This window comes from Rousettus aegyptiacus, unplaced genomic scaffold (genome assembly GCF_014176215.1).
Source record: "Rousettus aegyptiacus isolate mRouAeg1 unplaced genomic scaffold, mRouAeg1.p scaffold_m13_p_8, whole genome shotgun sequence".
NCBI lineage: Eukaryota > Metazoa > Chordata > Mammalia > Chiroptera > Pteropodidae > Rousettus > Rousettus aegyptiacus.
The window spans coordinates 77516282-77543870 of record NW_023416311.1 but is presented as its reverse complement, the minus strand read 5'-3'; the positions used below and the strand labels follow the sequence as shown (position 1 = coordinate 77543870).

Here is a 27589-nt window from a genome sequence, read left to right as displayed (position 1 = left end):
GAAAAATAGACTCCCTTGGTTGTAACCACCTTGTAATAAAACTGTTGTGTCCCATTCACTCTGGTGCTGTCAGAGTGCAGTGCAGCACTAGGCACATAGCAGGTGTTCAGTAAATATTTGTTGAATTGGAAGCTGTTGATAGCTCTGCATTCATTCTCCCCTTCAGGTAGTCTGTGGCAGGGTGGTGCATGTGGGAGGGGCTGGTTACTCATGCAGTGTGACAGGCTGCCCTTCCTGAGAGGACAAAGCCTGTGGTAGGTGTCACTGGACTTTTGTCGGAGTCTAGGCTCTGGGCTCACACCCCAGCTCTGCCAGTGACTGCATGATCCTGGGCTTCATCTTCTCTGGCAAAAGGAAGCATCAAGTCCCAAAGCATCACCTCTCAAAGATCTAGTTTAACAATTCTATAATTCTGTATATTTGGATTTATTTTAAGAGAATTTTATTTCTCACCAGTCCACACAGGATGATGATGTGCTAGGGCTGAAAACAAGGGCAGGGTGGGGAGGAAGAGTCAGCTCTTGTCTCCCCTGCACCTCCCTTGCTGGAAGGGCAAAGAGGGCCCAGTAGAGTCCCGGCCTAAGAAGATGCCCACTTCTGTGCCTTTGGCCTTGTTCTGGGAAGAAAACTCCCAGGACTGAAGACATAATGCAGTGTGGTGAAAAATACTGCCTTTACTTTCTCACCAATTCATGTAGATTAGGGAATTCACAAAGCAGGTCACTGTAATTCACAGTTTACTTCCTCTCTTCTCCTCCCCTCCCCCGCCACTCTCCCCCCCCCCCCCCTCAGTCACTTGCCAGTGCATCGCTCACTTTGCACAGGTAATCAAACCCTGGTCAAACTGAGTGGAATCATCTTGAATCAGTGTTACGTGATATTGCCTCAATTTTTGTTGTTGTTACAACTGATTATTTGTTAAAATGACCCAGATTTTAGGGTCAAATCAGTGGGAGTGGGAAATGAAAAGAAATAAATGATGATGTTAAGTTTAAAACATCAGGCAGAAATGCATTTTTTTATGCTCAGTAAAAAGTAAAATTGGTGATTCTTAAGATAAAAATGCAGTGTTCCCCATCTGAAGAAACCCCAAACCTGTAAAAATAGACAAATTAGAGAGTAATGTTTTTAATCATAAAAGGATTTTGCTTTCTACAGTGATTCATTCTATGGTTCTAACTTAGAAGAATTTAAAGTACTATTTAATCCCTTTGGCAAAAATTCATATGTCACTTTTTAAAACCAAATATATAAATATATAAAATATATTTCCATGTAAATAAAACATAGAACACTTTTATGCGTAAGATCTCTTTCTTAAAGTATGGAGGCTTTGAAATTCTATCATCTTTATCCACTCAAGTATTCATTCAAAAACATGTTGATCAAGTCCTAATACATGGCAGACACAGTGCTAGTCCTGAGGACATATCCTGACCTCCTGACACTTTTTTTTTCTTTATGGCTTCCATCCTCCCTGTGTCTCAGGCTATGAGTGAAATTTTGGGTCTGATCTACTGGAAAGGGTGTAATTATTTTAGGATGACAAGTAATGCCCTACAAAAAGAACACCGAGGTTAAAGCTATAGTAAACAGTCAAAATAAGCTTCAAGTCAGGTTGAGGAACTTTTACTCTTGGAGGCTGGCTTAAAGCAGTGCTTCTCAAAGCTTAGTCCATGAGCCAGAAACATTGGCACCACCTGTGAACTTAATAAAAATGCAAACTCTTGGGCCCTGGCCCTGACCTACTAAGTCAGAATCTCTGAAGATGAGATTCAAGAAATTGTGTTTTCACAATACTCCAAGTGCTTTTTATTCACGTCAAAATACGAGAATCATTGTCTTGAAGTTAATCAGGCTTCACTTGGGCAAAGTCCCTTCAGAGTCTTCTTTCAAATCCTAATAGTATTGCCAATGAGTTCTATCACATGCCCATGATATCTTTAGTAATCTTCGAAATCACACAAGCATCTCCCAACCAAGTCATTTATGCAAAGTTCCAACTCAGGGAGAAAAATAGCAAATTCTCAGTGATAATCAAAAGGGAAAATATTTGGACAGGTAATTTTAGGAACAGCTATGGATCACTATGTACAATAATGAAGTTGGGCAATTAGGTTTGGAAAGCCACAGCACAGAAAATAATTAACCCACAAAGTAATCATCTTGTAAGTCCCAAAGCTAATGATTAAAATAAACCTGAAACAAATGATTGTTTAACTTTTAAGCGGTGCTTGTTTTAGCCACAGAGTACTTCAGGTGTGAGCTCCAGGGATCCTCCAGTCTGCTGAGGATGGCTTTAGGACAAGGGCGTGTGTCCACCCTCCTGCCTCTCCTTCCCTGGGGAAGGCTACTTGAGTATCACAAAATACCACTCCAGAGTGGGTTGAGGAGGCTGGCTAAGCCACTCAGCAGTGCTTGGCACTGGGGTGCATCGAACCCCGGAATTTAGTCTGCAGTTGTGATGGGCTGCAGCCATATTGAATCTCATATAACCTTGGAGGCTGAGATGCATGCTTCGTTTTTATGCAGCTTGCTTTGCACTTTCATTGGCGGTTTAGTATTGCAAAGCATGGCGCTCCCTTCCCCCACTCGCCTCTCTACCCAAAGAAGTGAATTAATAACTAGAAAATGAGACAGAAATGAGATCTAGAAGGGCCTGAGCTTCTGAATGTCACTGTGAGCAAACAGCAGTGGGGAGAAAAGGTTCCTTTCCATCTTTATGTGCAGTGCTGTCTGTGCATTGACTTGTTTCCTGACACATGAGCCATGGCTTGAAAGGAATTCAGGCCCCAGCAAATTTTGCATTGCGCTTCAATGTGGCCTCTGGGATTGAATAAGGGCAAATCTATTATACTGTTGCCATGGAGACCCTGGCACAACTGCTGATAAAGAGTGTCTGATGTTTGGTAGGCCTTATAGCATGGTACATACCATTTAAAGGACGGCGTGTGTGTGTGTGTGTGTGCGCGCGCGCGCACGCACGCGCATGACTCTGTAAGAGAGCAAGTGTGCTTGTGTGTGTGTGAAATGAGTGACTGGGGGAGGTGGAGTGGAGACCGGGGTGCAGGGAGGGAAGCAAGGAAGGAGGCCAGTTTGCCATATCACGAAGGAATGTTCTGTATTTTCACAAGGAATTTGTAAATACTTTCTTGCCTCTAAAAAATTAAGTCTGCCTTCTAAGTATCTACATGTTAAACAGATGGGGGCAGCAGAAGATACACAGACTCTTCCCTTGGTCTAGCAAAATTAGTCTTTAATTCATCTGAAAGAGAATTAGGCTAATACAATAAAAGTGAAAATGCGCTCTTTTGCGTCCTTTGATGAATGCTGCCTCCATTCAGCTGTCTGTCTGAGGATCAATAGTGGGCCTATAAGGATTGCCAGCATTTGCTAAAGCGGGCTAGCAAGATGATGGATTTTAATCATCAAAATGATTTCATAACCACGAAACAAAGAAGGCTGATCGTCCCTTCACATGCATAATCTCAGTTTTGCTGGTATTGATTTTGCCAGTCCTAAATTCACTTCCTGTCTCAAAAGTAAATCTCGCCCTCCCCAAATTCCAACCTCACATCCATTCTGGCTCTCAGTGATCAATATGGGCAACTTGTGTTTTTTTTATTAGTACCATTTTCCCCATTAGTTCCAGACCTGGAGAGGGATGGCACATTAAGCCTGAGCCAAGCCTCCTGGTTGGCGTGGTTTGAGGCGAGGCGTCTCGGCGTCTCGGGCAGAATCACCTACAGTAAGCAAGCTTTCGAGCACGAGGCTCTAACAATGGGAGGCCGGGCAATCTGCGACAGTTGATAGGATTATTATTATTACTGAGCGCAAAAAGCTTCTGCTTTCTTTTCTGCTGCTTTGCAGACCTCATAAGGCCTCTCTGTGATTTCTGCATAGTTAATTTGTCAGTTTATAAATTACCACATTATGTTAACGCTGAATGCTTCAAAACACAAATATATGCACAGAGGGCTTGAATATTTGAAGTGTTTTAGTACTATGGGGAAATAATTTTGTTGTCAAGCTGTGGCAGATATAGAACTGCTAGGGGATACATGGCCATTTCATCAGGACTGTGTCGATGATGGCCTGTGAACATCCAAGGGGGAAAATCATCTTTTATCACTATTGTGTACCGTGCCGGTCCAGATGGAGGATAAAACATGCATGAGTTGCCCGCAGCTCTGAAAATAATTATACTCATTTGCCAGAAATGTAGAAAGTGCATCCAACCAAGTTACCACCCATCATAGTGACACTCCGTTTGCATACTGATGAAGTTTAAAGCCAGAGACAATGGTGTTGGTATCAATAGCGAAGGGGGGAGCTGGGCACCACCAGTGCCGTAGGATTAATAGCGCCATCATTTTATATTATGCAGCATTTCACTTATGTTGCATATCAAAAGACTACTGCCTCTGAGGTTCACCTCACTGTTTATAAGATTACAGTTTGCTTTAAGACTCCAAACATTAGCAGGGATTCTTCTCAGGCTCCACAAACGAATGCAGAAATATCTGTGTTTGATAAAGTGCCTAGAATGTAATTATGGGTAAATATGTTTGGATGCCCTTATACGTGCTTACATGTGTGTATGTGTGTTTGTGAGTGTGGGCGGGTGTATGCATACCCACATGCACACGCGTGATTTTGGAAGACTGCACTGGAATATGAGAAGATAATATGCGCATGCTAAGTACTGGTACTACTGCAGAGTAACTGATGAATGGGTTTTTAAAATGTAGAAAGAGAATGAATACAAGTAGGACCCAAGAGAATAATTTTTTATATTGCAATCAGCTCAGCTTATATGTACTCGCTTTAATCGTAGAAATCAGCAATAAAAAAACATAGACTTGGTTATTTAATCCTTACTGAGTAAAAGAGAATGTCTTATAATGACCCTCTAAAATATTACAAAATATTAAAGTGTTTTGATATGCCTCTCATATTTAGACAACTCTAAAATAATCAATGTAGCTGTTACCAGAAGGTTAACAGATTTCTTTAAATTTTTGAATCCAGCAAATGCACATGTATGAACCAAGAGGAGGCGCTTTTCTCATGGAACCTTGAATTCTCATAGGTGTTCCTCGGTTTGAAAATAGCCCAATAATGATGTTGTCATAATGCTTATTTTTAAGTAATGATTTTAATTAAACCCTCCAAAAAAGAAACAATTCTGTACCTCTCTTATATAGTCTGTACTCTGATGATTACACAAGTGCAGTTTCCCATTTTACTCTGGTGTCATGGGGGCAAGGATACCAATTTCCATCTTATCACAGGAGAGAGATGCTATACTTCACTTCGCACAGGCTTCAGTGTAATCAGAGGAAGGATTTTACACTGTAAAATTACAGTAAAATAACTGAGGAAAGGTACAGTTTCGACAGAAGTGGCTCAAAGACAAGAATATAATGCAAGGTACTGCAGAAAATTTTTATATGAAAACAAGCATAGATTTTTCCAACTAACTGAGGCAGACTTGACAAATAATTTTTTTTTACTGGTTTTCCAGTTCTATTTCTCTTAGAATGGTCTTTGAAACATAGAAGGAACAGGGAATCCTCATAGCTCAACAATGAGTGGTTGAGGGAGAATGAGGCAAGCAAGCTAGACCCCAGAAAGACTTTCACTTGCTCAGATAGCAGGACATATCTTGGTATACTGAGCATGGAGAGGGGCAGATCTGCAGGACGCTACTTCTGCCCTCCCTTACCTGCGTCATTGTATTGGCTATGAGAACACAATTGGGAGAACCCTGAAGATCCGAATTTTTCAGGGAAGTCCCAGAAAGTCTCAGTGGGTCAAAAACTTCTGAGAATAACAAGTGATATATTTATTTAAAGTTCAGTGAGAAATTAGACCAATTTTCTGGTTTTCAGAACTGTTGTTATTGATCAGTTTTTACATGCCTGAAGTTCTTCCCGTGGTCTCAGTTCTCAAAGGAAAAAGAAGAACAAAGAGGTAGACAGATGTACACACGCATGAACACGAGACTTTGTCAGGAAGGTAGACGTGCTAGGAATGGACATTTAGAGAATGCTTTATTATATGGCATACACACACATATAATCTTCAAAAAATTAAAGATAGATAAATCAGAGTGATTTGAATGCAAGTCTGTCTGACTTCTAAGCCCACACTGATTGTATCATATCAGCGTATGCCAGGCCTTCAAGAGTTTATATAAAATATATAAAGGGCTAATGAGGGAATGAAGTGGCAAAGAAATAAAAGGCAGTATTCATCAATAAGTGATCTTGATAATAATAGGAATTAAATATTTGGACGCTGAGGGTGCTCCCAAGTGAAGAAGTTATCAGCGTCTTTTGGTGACAATGCAATTTGGGGGATAAATCAATCTGGGCATAAGTTTTCCTACACATTACAGGTGAAGCACCAAACTGTCTTGTTGAATGCGAACACTCTTTCTTTACCCTATTGATTCTCTTCATCGCATCAGAGAAGGTGTTAAAAACAAAAAGGAAACTCTTCCTCAGCCTCTCCTCCTTTTTTCCTGAATAGTCCTGAAGTCTTTAGGTGATGACATCTACTCAAAAAGAAATGGGAAGCTGCAGTGGCCCAGGGTAGATGCCAGAGCCGAGTGCACCGAGGCTGGTGTAGGAAGGGCGGCCTGGCATGGGGGATCAGAGCCTGAGCAAGACTGTGGTGTGGATGTGTGGGGAGCTGGCCCAGCACACAGAGTAAGAGCCCCAGCGGAGTGAGAAGGGCATCCCTAGAGGGCAGGACAGTGTAACGCAGTCAGAATTTAAGCAGAATAAAGTGGGTACCCCCATGTTAGGTGGCCTGGCATGGGGTTCAGAGCCCACTGAGGGTTTGCAGGTTGTTCACGCACAGAGGTGATTGGGCATGGGTGGCAGAGTACACAAAGGGAGAGGATAATGGCAGAAATAGTGGCTTGGTTACGTACAGGACTATTGCTCGAATAAGTAAATATATTGAGGATATTGCGAGCCCAGTTATTCATAGTTGGAGAAGGGAGTTATAAACATAAAAATAAGAAAACTAGAACAAATTTTGTGGTGTTGGTTTAGAATAGAAGATATCAGTGTGACTCATGGTTTTCAATATATAAAAATAGATACAGAAATAAACGTATATGTAACATACACTCCCTGGCTCTATCCACTGTGAGGACCTGGGACCAGCAACAATTCAATAGTGATGGATATACCGAGTGCCTAGGATCTTGTTTTTTTAATACTATTCTACACTAAAAGGGGCCAGAAGTCCTTGGAAAAATAGCTGATTCCAGGGCTGGGACAGAAAAAATACAAGATGAGCCTTGAGTATCTCATTTTGCAGAAAAGATGACGGAGTCACAAAGACATTAAGTAACTTGCCCAAGTCACATATTTAAAAAAACTGCTGTGGATGAGACAACTCTAACGGAATGAGAGAAAAAAATATTAACATCTAGAATGGTTCTGCACTCACATTGTTTGACAAATATCTTTAAATTATAACTCTACTTTAAAAAAAAAAGTGGAAATCAGAGACGATGGATCGTGACTGAGGCATATGCAAGAACAACGCCATGGAACTCTAATCAGGAGATCAAGTCGCAAATACGATGTTTAAGGTATTTACATGTCGCTCTTTATGGTTTTCTCACTTTGACTGAATAACCAAGCAGCAACTCACCCTAATCACCTGGGATAAAGAGGGCTTCTTCTGCCACTTGATAGATCTATTTTTACCTGCAACAAGGTCAGAAAGCACATGAGTCAATTCTGGCATGCCATTGATGAAATGTAGGAACCTGAGTGTTTTCTGAGTCTTGACACTCAAGAGCTGGGAAGCCTTGTCTGAATCCTCAAGAACTTTGTGTTTGGGCGTCTCTGTCTGTAAAGGGGGCTGAACAAGCTTGAAGAAATTCATCCAGTGGTTCTTTTTAGGCTATTATGTTCCACCATCTTGATGGGTGGTATCCAAGCAAAATGTCTGATTAGCTAGTCAGGATCCCCAGCTCCTGAGTGGACCTCAGCCCTGGATGCCTGGTAAATGGCCATGTGTAAATGATGAGTGCAGTGATGCACTGAAGATTACAACTGTGAGCCACAAACCTAGGTCCTTAAAGGTAAGGCAGCGGAAGTCACCTTTCCCAGCTTCCACTCTCCTTAGATTAAAATTCTGCCTCTCCCCTTTTCTCTCCTCCCCTCCCCCAATTTGGAAAATGTATTAACACCTTTATCTCATTCAGATTTCCAGGTATACTATGATCACTATTGTATCTCATGGTTTATTGATCTACAGAACATTTTTTTTTTTTAGCATAAACTTTTTAAAGCGTTGAAATAATCACAAACTTACAGAAAAGTTACAAGTAGCATAGAAAGCCTTTTTTTCCCCAAGTCATTTGAAATACACTCTTTAGTGTTTGGGGATGATGAGGCATCAGGCTGGCAATACCTCCACCCTCACCCCTAATAATAGGGTTTTTAAAAGAATTAAATGAGTTAATGTATGTGATAGACAAAATATCACCCTCCCCCACCCCGGCTTCACCCAACATGAAAAGGAAAAGAAATTAAAATGGACATTGTAGTGTTGGTTTGGAATTGAAGATATCAGTGTGACCCCCAGTTTTCAAACATAGGAAGATATAAAAATAAATATAAATGTAACATATATTCCTCAGCTCTGGTTGCTGTAAGAACCCACAGTGATAAGTATACCTAGTGCCCAGATCTTAGTTTCTAATATCGTTTCCCACTAAAAGGATTCAGGACTCTTTGGAGGAAGGCTGATTCCAGGGTGCGGCAGGGAAAGTACAAGATGAGTCCAAAGCATCTTGTGCCAAATGCTAGGAAGTACTCGAAGAACGACAGGGCTCTATCAAGCCAGTGTGAGGGAGAAGTTACTGGCAAAACTGGTGGCAATTTGAGCATCGAAATAATTATATTATCAGATTGTAACCCATGAATAAAATGAGATATTATGAGTTCTTACAGAGTTAAAGAATGAATAAATTGAAAATTGGACGAGGAACAGGATATTTACATAGTTTCAAAGTATCTCTTCACAAGGTATTTACGTATTAAAAGGGGGAAAGAAAGCAGCTTTGCAGTGGAAAAGTCTTTCAGATTCCACTTAATCAAGCTATTCAAGTGAATATCATCAGTAATGGGACAAGTAAAAACTGTAATATCTGATAAAATGCATTGAAGGAAACACAGCATGACTTCATCACTTGTATGATATTCCTAAAAAAAAAAAAAAGAATGAGGAAACAGTGGATAAATTCATAATGAGGAACACTTACAAAATAACCGGAAGTCTGTATTTCTAACCACCATGCTGCATCATTCTGATGCACATCGGAATTTGAAGTCCGCTGGTCTGAAAAAGAAAGATGTCTTATAGATCCGGACTTACAAACCGGGATTGGTGGCAACCATTCACAGGGTGAGACATCAAGCATTAGGCCGTATGTATAAACTTTCATTCGTGTCAAGTTCTAGTACCTTGGAGTTATAGAACTTTAACTCAGTGGCCAGCCTTTGAATTTACAAAGTCATCTGTGCTTATACCTTGTGTGCCAGTTCTAGAAAAACCTTGACCTACGGGTGACAGAAGAAAAGGGCTGATCGTCTATTACTATAAAAAAAGGTAGACGCCAGGCTGCCGCCAAACAGAGAAAACGAAAAACAAAAACAATGAGGAATAGCTTCCAAACTCAGTGAGAAAGTTCACAAGGGTAAACCACAATTCCAGAGGCAGGGTTTTACAAAGATGCATAACCAAAATCCCATTTAACGAGACAAACTGTATATCAGAAATGAGATACCTTAATTGCAAAAATGCAGTCAGATCACTGTGATAAAAATGCAAAAATTTTCCTTTCCTTCAAAGGAAAATTCTCGAGAAAAAAAAAAACAGAAATGAAGTTAATTTATTCTAAAACCACAACTAAGAGAATATTTGGCATTTTCGAGTGTCAAAAAAGGAGCACTAAAAGTGTAACTAAGACAGAGCCTAATAATGAACTTGATGTTGAACCTGTTTGAGACACTAGTGAGATTTGGCTTTTTAAGGTTCCGATATCACCACCAAATCTAGTTTAGGACACTTTATTCCTCTATTGAAATTTTCTGCTCTTTAGATGTGGAAGGACTGAGCTCACCACAATCAAGTAACCCCACCAAAGCTTTCCTAACGGGAAGCTAAATAATGAGTCTTTTTAGACTGAATAATGCTTTTTGAATAATGCTTTTTGCCTTAACGTCTATTTTGTCTGCAATCTCTACAGGCAGAGAGTCTGCATCTATTGCTCATTACCATTATTCTGATAATAACGTTACATCTCATCCATTACTTGGGAGGAAGGTCAAATTTAGCAGCCATGTCTCTCCTTTTGTGAAACCATCAAGAGCATCTTTATCACCTCCTTTCCCAAGGTCTACTCTCCCTGCAAAAGCTTCCATGCTCCTGTTCTCTCTCTTTCCCTCTTTCCCTTTCTTTCTTCCTCCCTCTCCTCTCTCTCCTCCCCCTCATCCCGTCACATATTGTCAGTCATAAAATCTTGCCTGATTTAAGCCCTGATTAATTTATTCCTTCCCACTTTCATTTGAGAAAGGACAAACAAGAATAAGTGAGAAAATCATGGAGACATAAAGAAGGGAAAGAATCTGCAGGTAAGAGAGAAGAGATTGTCTGACTTGTAAATAGATACTGAAAACTAGAGGTATGTGGTTCTCTTGGAATTTTAGTCCATGAGGAGGACCTTTTTGATTGAGACTATAGTTTTATAAGCCATGCTACTGAGATTTATTTTCATTAAAGAAAATAAAAATTTCACAGCCAACCAAATCAAACCAAACAAGAAGACAAAATAACTAATGAAAAAATTCCTCTCTATTACAGAGCTGTCAGCCAGTCCAAAGTTCTCAAAAGTTGTTTCAGTTTCATAAGAAGCTCACCTGGAGAGTCTACCTCGATGCATGAATCTTTGACAACTGGCTCAGGTTTTATATATCTTTATGAAAGTTCAGCTCAATTTCACAATTCATTTACTCAATTTACTTCCTAAAATCAGTAAGCAAAAATTTAACTTCATAAACACAGCTGTACTTGGCAAACAAACTTAACGAGATAAAAAGGATCTGTTTAATCACTTTCCAGAGTGTATTTATAAATGAACCTTGCTTCTGAATAGTTAGGATAAATCGAACCAATAACCATTTTCTTAAATCTGATCTTATTTTCTTGAGGTTACTAAGCCTTCTGAGAATGCGGAACTCCCAGGAGATGCAGCACTTTAGGTAGGCTGCCACCGCCCTGGGTTTCTTTATAGACTTCGAATCTATACTGTTATGTACTATAGATTCAGAACCATATATCTTCCTGGTATCTTCTTTTATAATGACCCTCTTTATCTATAAAAATTAGTTTGCCTTAAAGACTAGTTTGTTTGATGTCATATAGCCACAATGGCTTTCTCTTGCTAAGAATTTGTCTAATAAATCTTTTCTCATCCTTTAATTTTTAGTATTTCTCTGCCACTCTGTTTAGGTGTCTCTTATACAACTGACTTTTAAATCCAATCTCAGCATCTCTGCCTTTTAATTGCTGAGTTTAATTCATTTATATTTATCGTGACTATACACATTTGGCTTTATTTTCACCATATTATTTTTTGACTTCAATCAGCAACACTTTTAATTAGGTCATTTCCCATTCTATACTTTTTAAAAAGCATTCATGCTATATTTATTCATATTATATATGTATTGTAACTTCACATTCCACCTACCATGTTTCTTAATTACTTTTTTCTATTTTCTGTCTATCTTACTCTCACTCACAATGACCCGCTTGTGGAATTTTTTTCTGTCTTTGAAATTTAGGCTCTGTCTTCATTCCCAGAGGTTGACTGCTTCCACCAGGGCATGCAATAAGAGTCCCATTTTACTTTAAACTATGACTGCCACTGGATCATTTACAGTTCTTACTGTCAAGAGACCAGTAAGCAAGGGAAGAAAACATCCTTCTTGCAGGGGTAATTTACCCTGATCATCAGGAGGAGGTATAGCTGCTATTACATAATAAAGAAAGGGAAGAATATGTTTCACACTCAGTGAATAATTGGGACATTTCTTGTACTCTGCTGCCCAATTTGGATAGTTAATGGATCAGTGCAATATCTTATCCTTATGAAAACTGGTTGTGTTCTTAAACCTAGTTGCAACAGCAGGTACTGTTAACTTTCTCCACTAACTTTCTTTATATAAGATTCCTCTGAAATTGAGACCATTCAGAAACCTGATGATGCTCTTCCTAGATGAGACAAAGTTAATACAAAATGCAAATGGAAATGGAACTAAGCTGTCTAAGGGTGGACTGTAGTGGATGCTGATCTGTGCTGCTCAAAGTCCTCACCTCCCATCTCCAATTTTAGGGTCGAGACACTCATTTATTTGTTTCTGGGTACACTGGCTGCTGATGGCTCACTTTTGGGTCTCTCTGGGAATTGTCTTTGGCCAAAGGGGGTCATCTTTCCCAAGTTTATGAACTCGTTTCAGGGGCAACTTACATCCAGTGACTAGTCAATGTTGGGATATAAAGGCCCAGTCTTACTGTCTCAATTTGGAATATTCTTAATGGCCATCCCAACTCTAGAGCTCCTTACGGAATCAGCTAAGACTTCTGTTGCAACTGTATTACTCTATCTCCTTCTGCCTAATCCTTCTTTCCCTCTCTCAAAGGTGTTCCTTAGCGTGTTCTCCAAATAACTTTATGCATACAGATCTTGATCTCAGAGTCTGTTTCCAGAAGATTCTACTCAAGACATCATCCTTTCCAGATAACACTTCTATTATCGTAGGCTTCTTCTGTTTTTGTATCTACATCTTGGTCAACAGAAATTTTCCTGTGGAAATCCTGTGTGGCCTAAGCTCTGGAAGTGTCACTCCATAGAGATTTTCTGTTCACTTCTGCCAGGTACTCCAGTGGTGTCACTGTCCCAGGACTAATTTTTATTTAATTCCTAATCTTGACAGTTTCCAAATCATAACAAAAGCGTACATTCTAATTTCAATACAGCATGAGACAGAGGCCTGAGATTTCTGTTTTCCTGAGAACAGTTTTTCTCCTTTTCCATAGTCCAGAACAGCAAACTTTATCGCTTCCTGATTAAACCAGGCAGACCTTTTTTCTATGCCTGTCATTACTGAGGCTACATCCCTTTGAGCATCCCAGTTTCATGAAAGGGTATTAGTTCCTATTCAGTGTCTCATAGGATCCGTGGCCTAATATTCTGGCCTGATTGTGTGTTAAAATCCAAACTATGTACTAGCTATTACTGTATTTGATAACCACCCATGGGGAAGCTTCAGGATCAGATCCTAAGCTTATAGCTCTTAATTTCAGGCACCTCGAGATTTCCATTTATTTCTTGCAAATTGATATGCATGAGTATGATTTTTAACATATTGTCAGAATCTGAAACTATTGCTAAGTAGCTGAATGTTTCCTGGAGCTAGGTTTTAGTAAGATATGTAAATCACGAGGGCACTGACCTTGGAGTTGAAATGGAAGAAATGACATAACTGAGAAGAAAATGAAAAAGTCGAACTGTCTTTTTCATGTCCAGGATAGATCCCGATTGGCTAGGTATTAACATGATAAAAACTGATCTAGAATGGTAGTGGGCTTCAAGCATCTCCCTCATGGGACCGTGAGTTCCTTAAGGGCAGGAACGTGCCTTTTTTGCTATTATATCCTTAGCATCTAATTCACGTAGACCTTTGGGCATTTCATAAATTTTGGATTTTTTTTTCTTTATCCTTTAACCAGGAATGGAGGTAGGATAAGTGAGGGATTTAGCATTTTGAAAAGATTCCCTTTGGCTGCAGTGTGGAGAACACTGAGAAATTTCAGGAAGCTAGTGAGGAGGCTACTACACTAGTCAAGACTTGCTAATGGCTTGAAATAGAAATGATGGTGGAGATCAAAAGAAGTGAAAGGATTTGAGATGAATCTAGAAGGCAAAATGAACAAAACCTGGAGATGGACTGGCTGTGGAGAGAGGCAACTAGAAAAGTATCTAGAATAGGTTTCTGGCTTATGCACTTGGAGGGATAGCTATGCAATTCACTGAGCTAGGGAATGCAGCTAGTATTAAGATGTGGCATAGCGGTCTATCCATCCACGCATTTACCTCTTTAGGGAACCAACTCGTTCAACTCAATTCATTGACACCTGGTATATAGCAGACATAGAGGGTAATAACAGAGACATTTACTATGAAATCTAATAAAGACTATAAACACACACATATCCATTTTACCAGATACACTTTCAGCTGCAAGTAATAGAAAACTCAAGTCAAAATCGCTTAAATAATGAGAACACTTCAAAGTCCTAAAATGAGGAGCTCCAGCTTGGCTGATTCAGTGGCCCTAACCATGTTAAAGATGCTGTTCTTTCCACCTTTCTATTCTGCTGTCCTTACTCAGTTCTCTTTTCCTCGACTTCATGGCTGTAAAATTGTTATCCCGTAGCACAAACAGCTATGACAATGTTCAGCAGCAGAATAACTGTTTTCCCCTATGCAGCTCTTTATCAAACCTTTTCTAGACCCCTCAAATAGAGAGATTCCTCCTCACATCTTAGTGCATAGAATGGTGTCACATGTTTATTACTAAGCAAGGACTGGTAAGAGGAACGGGATTGCTATGACTTGTCCAGTGAGGAACATGGCCAGGTAGGAGAGGACGACTTGCCAAACAAATTTAGAGTTCCGTTTATAAGAAAAAGGGGTGAAATGAGTGTGTCGTGGGCAACCAAGCATGTTTACCATATCTATAGAGCAGGGCAGTATTAGTATTGTCTTAGGAGTGGTTCAGAGTAGTTCAGGAGACTGAAGCAGAAGAAATTTCCAGGGAGATTGGAGGAGGAGAAATGTTTCCAAGGCTGAGAAGGGCTATTAGGTTAAAACCACAGAAGGTGCAACCTGAGGTCTGAGATTACTCTTAAAAGAATGCTAACATAAATCCATCTTCACCCACCGATTCCCCTGATTTCAGGCACCCTCGCAGCTTTCCTGAATTCTTCCACAGTCATACAAATAGTTTCTTACTGTTTTTAAGCTTCACTGAACCAAAAGAAGAATGGCTGAATAGTGTTTTGCATAAAATACTAGAAATATTTGTTGCATAGCTCTAGCTTAATCTGAGCCTGACCTGTTTCTGTCATTACTGCTGGAATGGTTCTCCAGCTCTCGCCAGATTTTGAGTTGTCTGGATAATAATTTATCCATCTTGTTGTCAGATTCACAGCTAGTTTGCCTGACTCTAGGGGAATCTAAATGATTATTACTACACATGGTGTGCGACTCATATTTTAAATGCACTTAATTCCAAATATCCTCCCCCTGCCACACCCCACATTCAAAGACTCACAAAACTACTGCTGCAGTACCATGCTCCCCTGTTGTAGAAACTTCCACCACCCACCAAAGATCAGTTTCCCTCAGGTTTCATTTAAATGCTCACTAAAATGGTTGGCAATACTCACTGACCGCAGTTACTAAATCAGTCCCCTGCGTCTCTGGGCCCAGAGCTCTCCTATGTTTCCACATTCCTTCCATTCTCACTACTCTCAAATTATGCCTGTTCTTCCAAACAGTCCTGATTTCCCAGTATGGCATATAACTTTTTCTTTTTCTTTTTCTTTCTTTTTTTTTTTTTTTTTGCAAACAGCCAATCTTGAAGCTTCTCTGTAGACAACTCTCCACATCTGCTGTATAAGGCCAACCAAAAGTTATTTTGCATGTTTATTAATTCATCTCCTTCCGCTTTTCCCCTTTACAATGGGTCCTTTTCAAGATTTTAACTATAAGCATTAAATTACCCTCTTGATGTATCCCTTTCCTCCTCCCACCCAGGAATGTTTGGAAAGGAATCCAATTGTGGGCAGATGTTAGGTCTTTCTCAAAAGCATTCTGTGTCAAATAACAAGCATCTAGTTGTAGTTCAAATAGAATACTAATAGTGATTTACATGTTAAGCAAGAGTGGTAATTACTGGCTTTGAGAGCATATCATAATGACTTTTTACAGTGTTCTTATACTCTATTATTCTTCCTTTCTCATTCTCCAGTCAGTGTTCTTAATTACATGCCCCAGGAAAATTCACTGGGAGAAAATACAGCAAAACACATGAGATGGTGACACATCCGGGCCACAAGCAGCCAGAGAAAACTTGGTAGGTAATGTGGGGTCACAGGGCAGTAGCCCCAGGATATTTGGGCCTCCTCTTACTTTCCTTTGCCCATTCTGAAAGCTAAACACATAATTAACCAGGGAATCCATTAAGTAAAATATATTTATCAAATATCTACTACTGGTTGAGGAGGGACTGTCTAAGATATCCACAATTTACTGCCTCTAAATGCTCTCACATTTGGTATTAGATACAACCAGACAAGCAGAGAACTAACTTGACCACAAAATTTTGTGCTTTCTCCTTTGCCCCCAACCCCATGAAATTGATTTCCTGGGTTCGACCATGGCATTGGATCACTTCTTTTATCCTGCACTGAAGGTAGTAAGGAATAGTGTTTTTAAACTTGTGGTTCTATTGTTACTAGGCTGTTGTTGAGGACACCGTTCATTACATCGTGTAGAGTCTCTCTGATGAGGACTCACTGGCAGAAAATTCCATTTTATTTCATTATTAGTAGTCGTACTTCTCCTGAAAGACTTTTTTCTTTCAACTTTTTAAAAATCTCATGGTCTCTGTGAATCACGTTTCCCTTTTCGCTCTGACTGCTAGAAAGTTCAGATCATAACGCTGTGGCCCGTCTCCACCGAGCATCCACGCAGGCCTTGAAGCGAGCGTGCGCGCAGTGGGCTCGCTCTTTACTCCGCCCTGTCTGTTCCCTACACTCACTTTACACTGTCCTGATAGCTTCATTTTTTAATTTTTTTTTTTTTTTTTTTTACACAACAGAAATTTACTTCTTGCTCATGCAATTGTGAAATGCAGGTATTTGGTAGGTGGTCTATGAGGTAATGAGGCAATGGAGGGGCCCGTCGCCTTTCTCACCTTATTGATCTACCATCCTCTGGGGCCTCCTACCCTCTGCATGAAGTCAGCACATGGTGAAGAGAAAAAATAAAGATCCATGCGGGAGGTTTCGTGGTCTGGGCCCGGAAGTGCCGTATATTCCTGCTGTTTACGTTCCGGTCGGCAGTCGCACAGCTACACCGGATAGGAGAGGCAGCTGGGAAATGTGATCTAGCACTGTGTCTGGGAAGAAAGGAAAATGGGTATGGTAAATGACTAGTTAACATTTGTCACACAACATGAAATGTAAGGTATGAAAGAAATAGCTCACTCTGTGTTCCTTAAGCTGTTTCTGCCATTAGCACTACCAAAATTGTTCATGTTTGCAGAAACGACCATGAGTTTTTCTGGCATAGAACCCCAGAGTGAACAAAGAATTTTCTGTGGCATCTCTGTACCTTCTTCTCAATTCTTTCTGCCATCGCCTTTGTTCAGGTCTTTTCTACTTCATGCCCAGCACGTTAGAACCTCTACCTTCCTCGCCTCTGGAGAAGACTATCCTCTGGATGTGTCTGATCTTTTTTTTCCTGCAAGTTTGGCTTACACATTCTATTGTTACCTAATGATGTGTAAATATTACCCCCAAAACTCAGCAGTTTAAAATAGCAATAATTCTTTATATCTCTCATAGTCTCTGTGGGTCAGTGACTTGGGGGTCAGTAATTTGGGTGGTTTTTGGCTCAGCGTTTCTCATGAGGTTGCACTAAAACATCTGCTGAGTTTTGCAATCATTTGAAAACCTGACTGGGGTGTAGGATCCACGCTCGAGACGGCTCACTCACCTGGATGGCGACCTGGTGCTGGCTGTTGGCAAGATGTCTGGGTTGCTCCCGCCTGTCTCTGGGGGCTTCTCTTCAGGGTTGCTTGAGCAACCTCATGACATAGTGGCTGGCTTCTCCCACGATGAAGAGAGAAGGTACAAGCCACAGCCCTCTTTATGACCTGGCCTCAGAAGCCCCACCCTGTCTCTTGCGCTGTACTCTGTTCACCCGGCACAGCGCTGATTCAGTGTGAGAAGAGATCACGCAAGGCCATGGATATCAGCAGGCAAAAACCATCCAGGGTTGGTTGGGAAGCTGGCCACCACATGTACTTTGCCTTCGAAATATGTCCCTCTCTCAGTCCCAAGTTTTCAAAATCCTCTCCCACGTTCAATACTCAGATCAAAGCCTACCCTTTCCATGAAGTCTGGCCTGATAGTTCAGCAACTATCATTCCTATTGTAACTCTTATGGTTCTTACCACACACATGGCCTTGATCCTTTAGTTCCTTGTGTTGAAGATCTACACGTATGTCTTTTCTTTCAAATGGAATTTAAGCTATCAGAGGCATGCCCCCTGTCATACAGTAGGCACTCAATAAATATTTTTAAGTAGATGATTGAAAGAGTCAATTAAGAGTACAAGCCAGAAGCCCTGGGTTTCCGCCTGTGGACCTTCCCCCTGTTGCTTGACCTTTGCTAAATTGCTTAATCTCTCAGTCCCAGTTTCATCCTACGTAAAATAAAGATAATACCTACCTCACCTTTCCTCACAGATGTGCTTTGAGATCGAAAAAGGCAGCACTCACAAAAGTGTTTGCAGGTCTATAAAGAAACAGGGCAATGTGAGGTTAGTTACTTGGTTCACTAGCGGTGGCTGAGATGTACAGTGCTGTCACAGGTTGGGATCAGTCAGTACCTCTGACCTTTCTCCCCAGGAATAGTTAACCCCTACATCAAACTGCCAGTATACAAATGTCCTTCAATCCAACAGCTGCTGTCAGCATATAATAGTCACGAATGGGGAAGGCTCTCAGCAAAGAGAACTGCCTGGACCAGGGAGCTCGGCCCCATCACAAATTCTGGAAATGTCAAAACTCGAAGGCAAGATTTGTTTCTCCAGGAGAAGTCTCAACTGTCCTCTTCCTTTATATTCTCAAGGTTTTCAATTTCTCTGTTATAGACAATTGTTTAGGTGGAATTTTTTCTACCCTATTCCTGTAAAAATATTATTTAAAGAATTAACAAAGTAAATTCATCTCCCTTTTTTTTGTGTACAGTTCCATAAATTTTAATGCATGGATAGATTTATGTAACCACCTCCACATTCAGGATACAGAGCAGCTCCATCACCCTAACAAATTACCTGTGCATTCTAGTCTCTGCCTCCCTCCCAAATCAGTGGCGACCATCTCTCTATTATTCTCCATCACTACAGTCTTTTTGAGAGTGTAAATGGAATCATACAGCATGTAACCCAAGTCCTTGAGATTCCTCTAAGTTTGTTCCTTTTTATTGCTGAGTAATATTCCTTTGTAAGGACGTATCTCATTTATTTATCCATTCACCTGTTGAAGTACATTTGGAATGGGATTGCTGGCTCATCTGGTGAATGTCCATTTAGCTTTATAAGAAACTGCCAAACTGTGTTCCAGAGCGGCTCTACCATTTTATATTACCACCAGCAATACATGACAGATCCATGTCTTCCTTGTCCTCAACAACTTGGTATTGTATCTTTAAAAAGCCATTCTCATAGACGTGCAGTGGTATTTCAAGACTTCAATTTACACTTCCCTCAAAGGTGAAGTGTCTGTTCAATCCTTCGCCAATTTTTAAAAATTGTGTTGTTTGTTTTCTTCTTATTGCAGAATGCTGAGAATTATTTATGTATTCTGGACACAAGTCCTATGTCAGGTACATGATTTGCAAATATTTTCGTCCAGTCTGCAGCTTGTGTTTTCATTTTCTTAATGGTGTCTTTTGCAGAGCGGAAGTTTTTAATTTTAATGATGTTTAATTTATTAATTTTTAGTTTAATGAATTACGTTCTTGGTGCGATGTTGAAAAACACTTTGCCTAACTATAGGTCACAGAAATTTTCTCCTATATTTTCTTCTAATTAAAAAAAATTACATTTAAATTTATGATATGTTTTGACTTTTTTTTTTTACCCCAAATATTCACGCCTATTTATTCATGTACACACCAAATCTCAGGTCTATTCCACATCCATTAACTGAGAGCCAAATGGGTAGGCACTGTGCTGTTTGCACAGATGAATGAGACATGATTCCTGCCCTCAAGTTCACAGTCTTGAGAGAAAGACAGATATGGAGGGAAAAAAATTCTAATATGAGGTACTATAATGGTATAAATCAAGTGAAATATAAATTAGGTATCAAAGGAAGAAAAAGATGTGCCAAGTTTTCTCCCTAAAGAAGTTTACAATCAAGCTGGACAGAAAACTGTAACAGTTAAAAGTTAATAGAAGCAGTAGAAAGTGGAGAACATTTGCTTCTTAAAGACTTTGTATAGACAAGAAGTGCTATAATTGTTTGCAGGAAGCAGTAAACACTTTGGGCTTCCTAAAGGAAGTGGATTTGAGCTTATTTCCTTAATTTTTTAAAATAGAGAGGATTTGGACTAGCCAAGAGAATGGGAAGTATCTAAAGAAGGAAGCGGTTTATGAAAAGGTAGGCGTGTTAGAAAAGCCCACAGCGTATTTCAGGTCCTGGCAGCAGGCCAGTTGAGCTGCAGTCTGTCCAGTGGAATTCTGGGTAGGGATTTTTTTCCTTGCCAAAGTGTTCATTCACCCACCTTCTGATAACCTAGGTTTCCTTTTGGGCAGCCATCCTCCCAAGCCCAATAGGAAAGCGTGAGTTCAAAGTCTGGGTAAACAGAGGATTACATTCTGAGACTCTCATTAATTCAAGACGTCAGCAAGATAGAGGGCTAGGAGGTCACGAAGCTTGTCTCCTGCCCTCCCCCCACCAAAAACAACCACAACAAGAACAATAAATAACTACAAACCTAAGAAAATAGGTCAGGAATAGGCACACAGCCTCTCTAAGACAATGACACCCCAAGAGAACTGCTGGAATCTTCTGCTAAATCAGAACCTGAAAGAATACAGGAGTCAGGTCTGTTACTGCCATCTTGCTACTGTACAAAGCCAGAGGCTTTAACTCAGCAAGCACAGCAGAGGGCACAGCCTAGGGTTGGAGAGAAAATGACTTCTGATGACACAATTTGAGTCCAGAATCCAGTCTTATTTTAGAAAACTACAGCCTTATTTTAGAAAACTCAGAGACAAGACACTACAGAGATACGTAACAAACATTTGAAGCAGATCTGAGAAGAGTGAGGGGAAATAGTGTATAATTACAGAAGAGGAGGCCATTGTCTTAGGGGTAATGCCAAACACAAATATTTTGCAGGTTTACAGGCCTTTCGTGACATAGTATGAACCTACTTTTCCACATTTGCCTCCTCTGCATCTCTCTCCCCTTACTCTAAACTTTACTTGTTCAGCACACCAAATTCCATTCTCTGAATAGTCCTTGATCTTTCCTAATCCTATGCATTTGCCAACGCTGTTCCTCATCTGAAATTGACCTTTCCTATTTTTTTGTTCTGGAAAGTTCTTTAATCATACCTGAAGGTTCCTATACATGAACCTTCCCCCACGTGCTTATGTAATTCTTTATATTCCTCTCTATTATAGCATTTATCTCATTGTTTGGCATCATTTTTGTCTCTCATTTTGTGAACTCCTTGAGGGAAGTTTCGTGTGTCTCAAACGCCTAAAAGTCTTGTATGCCTAAAATCCCTTTGAAGCATTTAGCAGAGCATCTCATACACAGTAAGAGCTTAATAGATGCTGTGGAATAGGTAGTGAATGAGTGAATTAGAAATGGCAGGCAATAAATGAATAGAGATCTTGCCAGCATTGTCTGGCTTTTGTCACAGCTATTCCTGGAATCTCTTCCATCTTGGCCCACAGACTGTTAGAAATTCCTTATTTGCTCACCGTAACTTATTTCTCCTGTGTTTTCTAACCTTCCTTTAGGTAGATGTGGCCATGAAACTGATTTCAGTTCAGTGGGGTGAAGCAGAAGGGATGTGTGATTCTTCTAAACCTGGAATTCAAAACTTCCATGCTCCATCCTCCATGATTCCCTTCTGCTGGCTGGGGACTGCTCGGAGTGACCTTGGAAGCCAAAGATCTAAAGTAGCCAAGGCTCTATGAGCAGGAATCCTTGAATGACAGCACAAAACAGAGCCCTTCCCCCACCCTATCACGTGCCATCTGAGAACACCTGCACTGAACTGTTCTGTAAGAGAGAAACTTCCCTTGTGCAAGCCACCACACTTTTGGGGTCTTTTCTGTTTCCACAGCTCACGTTTGCTCTAACTCACTCAGGACTCGATAGATTGTCTCAGTTCTAACCAGATCTGGAATATAGGGAATATCATATACAGGGCAGAACTATATTCTGGAAAGCCTCCCTGTTGTCTCTGGCCTCTTCTTTTTTAGAAAAAGGTCACTTGTGGTATGAGGCAGCTGGGCGCAGTTTTGGAGCAATGGGCGGAGGGTGAGAAGGTTCAATTCTATTCCTGGATCTGCCCCCCACTGGTTTTGGGTTCCCAGCCAAGGAAAATGACAGCATGGATGCTAAAACAACTCACCCAAGGGGAAAACACATAAAAGCAAAAACAATCACCCCAGCAGAAACGCAGGTGATGGTGATTGCTGCTGCAGGAGAAAATAATGCTCTTACGCCTCGTCTCTTCCAGGCTTCACTAGTCTTAACACGTGATGCCTCCCAATTCTACACACACTGCTTACTGATTCCAAGCCTGGCCAGCCGAGAGGAGCATTTTGACCTTTCTTCGGTGCAGGCTGACTGCAGATGCACCAATAACAATGCCTCTGTCCTTGTCAGTGTCAACTTTCTAAGCCATAGGATGAATATTGACTTTGCTTAGTTAAAAGACAAACAAATAAAAATGCCAGGAGCAGCACTGCTGCTGAGACCCACCGTTCAATGCTTCCAAGCTGCAAACTTTCCTGGCCTAGAGTATAATCTATTTTGACAGAGCCTGTCCCCAACACATCCACATCCTGTGAAGAGGCTCCTTGAGTGTCTGCTGTCCACCCCGAGGGGGAATAGCTGTTTCTTATCTTCTTCTAGCAGACTTTCCCAAGTTTGCTTCCGTGGAGAAGGAATCACAGCAATTGTTCCTCAGGACCAAAGTTCTCAAAGAGTCAGGGATCCCTAATTCCCCACGCCAGTGATTAGTGCTTCCCCACTCTCCTCACTGGCATCTGTATCCCTAGGACTGGATGCCCATTATCTGGCCCTCAACCCTTAAAGGAATTGCCACCACTGACATTTAAGTATCTAGCAGGCATCAGAATCACTTGCGGAATGTCTTCTAAATGAGCATAGGTACAGGGTTCACTATCCTATGCTGGTGACTCTGAGACCGCACATTTAAGAAGGTCCCTCCCTCTTGGCTATGAGTGATCTTCTAAAACCACAAATAGGTTCATAATACACCCTTCAGAAATTCTTTGATGGTTTCCCACAGCCATCAGGATCAGGTCCAAAATCCAAAGAAGGCAAATTAGGGCTCTTAGGAACTGGACTTTTCTTGTTTCTCTTGACTCAGTTCTCACCATCTGCCACCTTCTTCGTTTCAGTCATTCTGAGTTTGGATCTGCTGCACTTTCGCTGCTTTGTGAATGCTACTCTCTGCCTGAAACACTCTTCCCCTCCACCTCGTCTGTACCTGGCTAACCTGGCTAGACCTCTGGTCCCCTTGGGAAACCTGCTGTCCTTTGCCCAGGAAGTGCCTCACCTCCGTGTGCTTCCAGTCCTCTGCCTGCCCCCTGCTGTGTTCACCCTTCACCTGCCTGTGTCCCCCACTAGAGCCAGGGCTTCTCTTGGCAGGGATCATGTACTCACTTTCAAGTCCCCAGGGAGTTTGGTTAGGCGACAGGAGACAATGGTGGGCTGAGGCGAGCCTGCAGGGCAGCTGCCCCAGCCTCAGTCTATAAGGGTCACTAAACAACACTGGAATAACTTGGGAACTGGTTCTGTTACCATCAAAATAGACAGAAGTCTCAAGGTGAAGTAATAAAACATTTTTTCTGGTGTAGACCCATCACTGCGGAGTATTTTTGCAACGTCATTTCGCTGTTGCAGCAATATAAGTTGGAAAACTGAACAAGAAGTGACCTAGTGCTGTTAATAAGATCACTGGACTGCTTCGAGGCTGTATCATGACCCAGGAGCTCTTAACTTGGAGGTCCTGTCCAAACGTACCAATATACGAAAATGCCCCACATCCCTAAGTTATATGGAACCTGTTATATCTCACTGTATGAGTTGAGCAGACTTATACTTAGGATGACAAAACACCACACTCGAAGAAATCTGGGTCTCAGAAAGACTGCAGAAGGGTTGCCTGCCATCTTAACCTGCTCCCATCAGAACTGTTACTGACAAAAGAACATTCTCGATAAGTCACTATCTCTGTTACAGAAATTAAGCCTTCGCTGCAACGAATCTAATGGCATCATACCTCCTAGGCAACTTTGTCAGGATAAAGAAACCGATTTGGCAATAAGTTTCTCATTTCTTGCCCAAAATGTTTCCTGCAAAGAATGCTCATTGGAAAAAGCAACCAGGTAGAGCTCAGCCTGACCATTCTATGTATGCACCTAGCAATCCATACAATTAACCCCGAAAGCCATGTCCCTTCTTTCTTAATCCCCTGAGGAAACAAATAAACAAAGCAAATAAAAAAGAAAATAAGCAGCGGTCAAGAGTAGGAAGCACTTCCTCTCTCTGAAAATTCAGAATGCGGTGCCCACCCTCAATTAATACCAGGGAAATAACGGGAAATTCTCTGGAGGAAAATGTGAAAAAGGGAGGCACTTGCTTTTGAGCTCTCTGAATAATGAGTCTAGGGAAAGCCAATATCTTTCTCTTGCAGGCTCTTGCTACCTTCTCACAAATATCACTAGTGCATTTGCTTCCGATGGTTCCTAGCCTCCCGGGTAACAACGGAGCCTGCTCTTTCCCTGGATTCCCAAGGGCCTGCCAAGCAAACGTCTTGATCCCATTCTCCAAATGGGAAAACAGAGGCTCAGGGGTTGAGTGATTGATGCAAATACAGTATAAACAAGCAAAGAAGCCAGCAGGAGATAAGAGCTCATCTAACTCCCCAGTCAATTTTCAGTTCCCCAGATAACGCAGAACCTAAATAAACCTACATCAACACCATATGGCATCAGCAAAGCAGGGGAATGTTGGGCACTTGTATTAAAATGGGCTATAAAGGAAAGATAGTTTGTATGTATGAACAGTCAGGGAGTAAACTATCCTTTTGATAATTCTCATCATTTTTAGTTCAATAACCCAGGATGACATGAGTTTTGATGGAATGGACAACATGACTAATACCTATCCAGTCCTTATTTTTAACACAAATTATAGCAAACCACCATTGTTAGAAATGCTTGATAGATAACAGCTTCATCAAGCATGCTTAGCCTTCTGCCTTATTAAATATGCTTTTTAGCTAGAAATCTTGAAGGCCCTTTAAAGGGCTTGCCTTGAGTTTTGAAATGAAAATATATGTTTTGTGTTCTTTTGGGATAAACTGTTTCGGAATTTTCTTTAATGCCAGTAGAAAATGTAGATTTCGTAAAACTACGTGTAAATCTGTTAACCCATAACAGCCACCAACTAATTCAATGCGTGTTCCCCTGGACACAGTGATGCATCCCACTGGGCTGCCATAAGGGCAAACACGATTTGTCTATGGAATTACACTTCACAGTTAGAGTCCCTGCTTTGGGTGCGTGATATCCCGTGGACTGCAGGCAGATTTAGTGTCCCCAAACAGATGGGCTTTCCCTTTATGGGCCACTTTTAAGTTTTCTAAGCAAACCGCAGCTGTGCTAATGTCCCTTTGTGTAAAGGAGTGTTTAAGTTGAAAACCACTTCTCTTTACCTGATGTGTATTCAGAGTTTTGAGCCAGGGACAAATGGGATATGGCAACATCTGCAGAAAAGGAAGATTTTCTTCTTTGTGCTCTTTAGGATTGACTGTGACAGGCAGAAAAAGCTTCTCTGGATATTAGTAGTGAGGTTCTTTAGTTGTAAACAACAAACCTGCTGTAGCTAGCAGAAGCGGGAAGGGCTTTTAGTAAATAATTTGTGGTAGCTCAAGGAATTTCCAGGAGGCTGCATAATCAAGCTAGGCAGGTTTGCAGATACAAACAGTGCCCAGGCTGCAATACTCTGCAGTAGAAGATGCCACAGTTCCTCCTGCCAACATGGCCTGGGATGCCATGGCCAGGACCTCTGACCTTGCTGCCTTCGAAAGCTGCACAAGTCTCTGCCTCCCTCACCAGGAGGCACTCTTTGTGGCATTATCTTCTTCCTAAGAGTCTCTGTCACAGTAAAATCTCACATGGCATATCTGATTATTGAAGATGAGGTCACATTCATGAACACTTATCTCTAGCTGCAAAGGAGGCTGGGAAAGCAAGTGTCTGACCTCTACCTTGGGAAGGTAGGTTTCCCAAACACTGAAAAGATGTTCAAAAGGTAAGTGGGGACCCACAACATAAAATATGTCCACTACATCTACCCTTTGGCAGTTCAACAGCCCTGTACACTTTCTTGCATGCTAAAATTCTAAACAACAACAATCACAATAGCAAAATTCTTCTGTAATTACAAGAATGTCACACAATTATATATTCCTTGTACAACTGAAACACATGCTCACCCTTCTCCTCAAAATGGGACAAGGTAAAGTATTGTCAGTTTTCACACTGAGCTCTAAGCTCAGGTCACTAGGGGATGTTCATCTTCTCCAATCCAGTCACAATCTCATCCTTATATTCTTTCCCCTAGAGGCTAAAATATTTAATTACTTCCCTATGTGATGCACATACCCTACAAAAACAGAAGGGAAATAGAAGAAAGGAAGGATAGTAAGTGTACATACATGGCAAGGGAGAAAAGTGAATGGCCCTGTTGTCATTGTTCCTGCAAGTGATCATGTGGATGTGGCGATTTTCACAGCATTCTTTCTCTACACCCATGCCATATTCTTTTTGCCTTCAGAATCAACATGCCAGCAGGTTAGGGCTTTTTGTATTTGTGTGCTGAAACCACTCCCACGATCAGTTTCTGTATTAGTCAAGAGGTTCTTAGTTGCAAACAACAGAATCTACTTTAGTTAATATGTGCAGATATGTAATGTCTTAGACCATATTAATCAGTTCACAAAGCACCAGATCAGGTATAGAGGTATGAAACCATAAACAATGTCCAAATACCACAAGGCTGCTGTAGGCACATCCTCCTGCTCCTGCTGCCAGTGCAGTCCTATAGCCACTTGGCCAATGCCAAGCACAGGGTGCCTCCACTATGACTTCTGACACAGCTTCTTCTGAAAGATGACCATCTCTCCACCATTCTCACCAAAGTAAAGTCTATTCAGTATTTCTTTCTTTATGCCACTCTATCTTAAACTTAAATCTCACAAAGGAATGTTTGATCCTCAGCCATATAATTGTACAATGGCTTGCAGAAGAAACTGGGGAGTATAGGGGATGGCAGGATCCACAAGGTGGGAAATTTCTCTAATATATAAAAGAGGTTTACGGCATGGATAATGTCCATGACCATA

At 41.0% G+C, this 27589-nt stretch overlaps 1 long non-coding RNA gene across 1 annotated transcript in view; it reads right to left on the bottom strand.

Moving 5' to 3' along the window:
* Window positions 1–804: 804 nt before the first annotated feature.
* Window positions 805–27589, bottom strand: part of LOC107506366 — a 424284-nt gene continuing 397499 nt past the window's right edge. The window contains exons 6-9 of the long non-coding RNA XR_004952683.1: window positions 18626–18691; window positions 17085–17288; window positions 9299–9375; window positions 805–7733 (exon numbers count right to left, since the gene is read on the bottom strand). This is a non-coding gene — a long non-coding RNA (uncharacterized LOC107506366). The remainder of the gene's footprint in view (window positions 7734–9298; window positions 9376–17084; window positions 17289–18625; window positions 18692–27589) is intronic.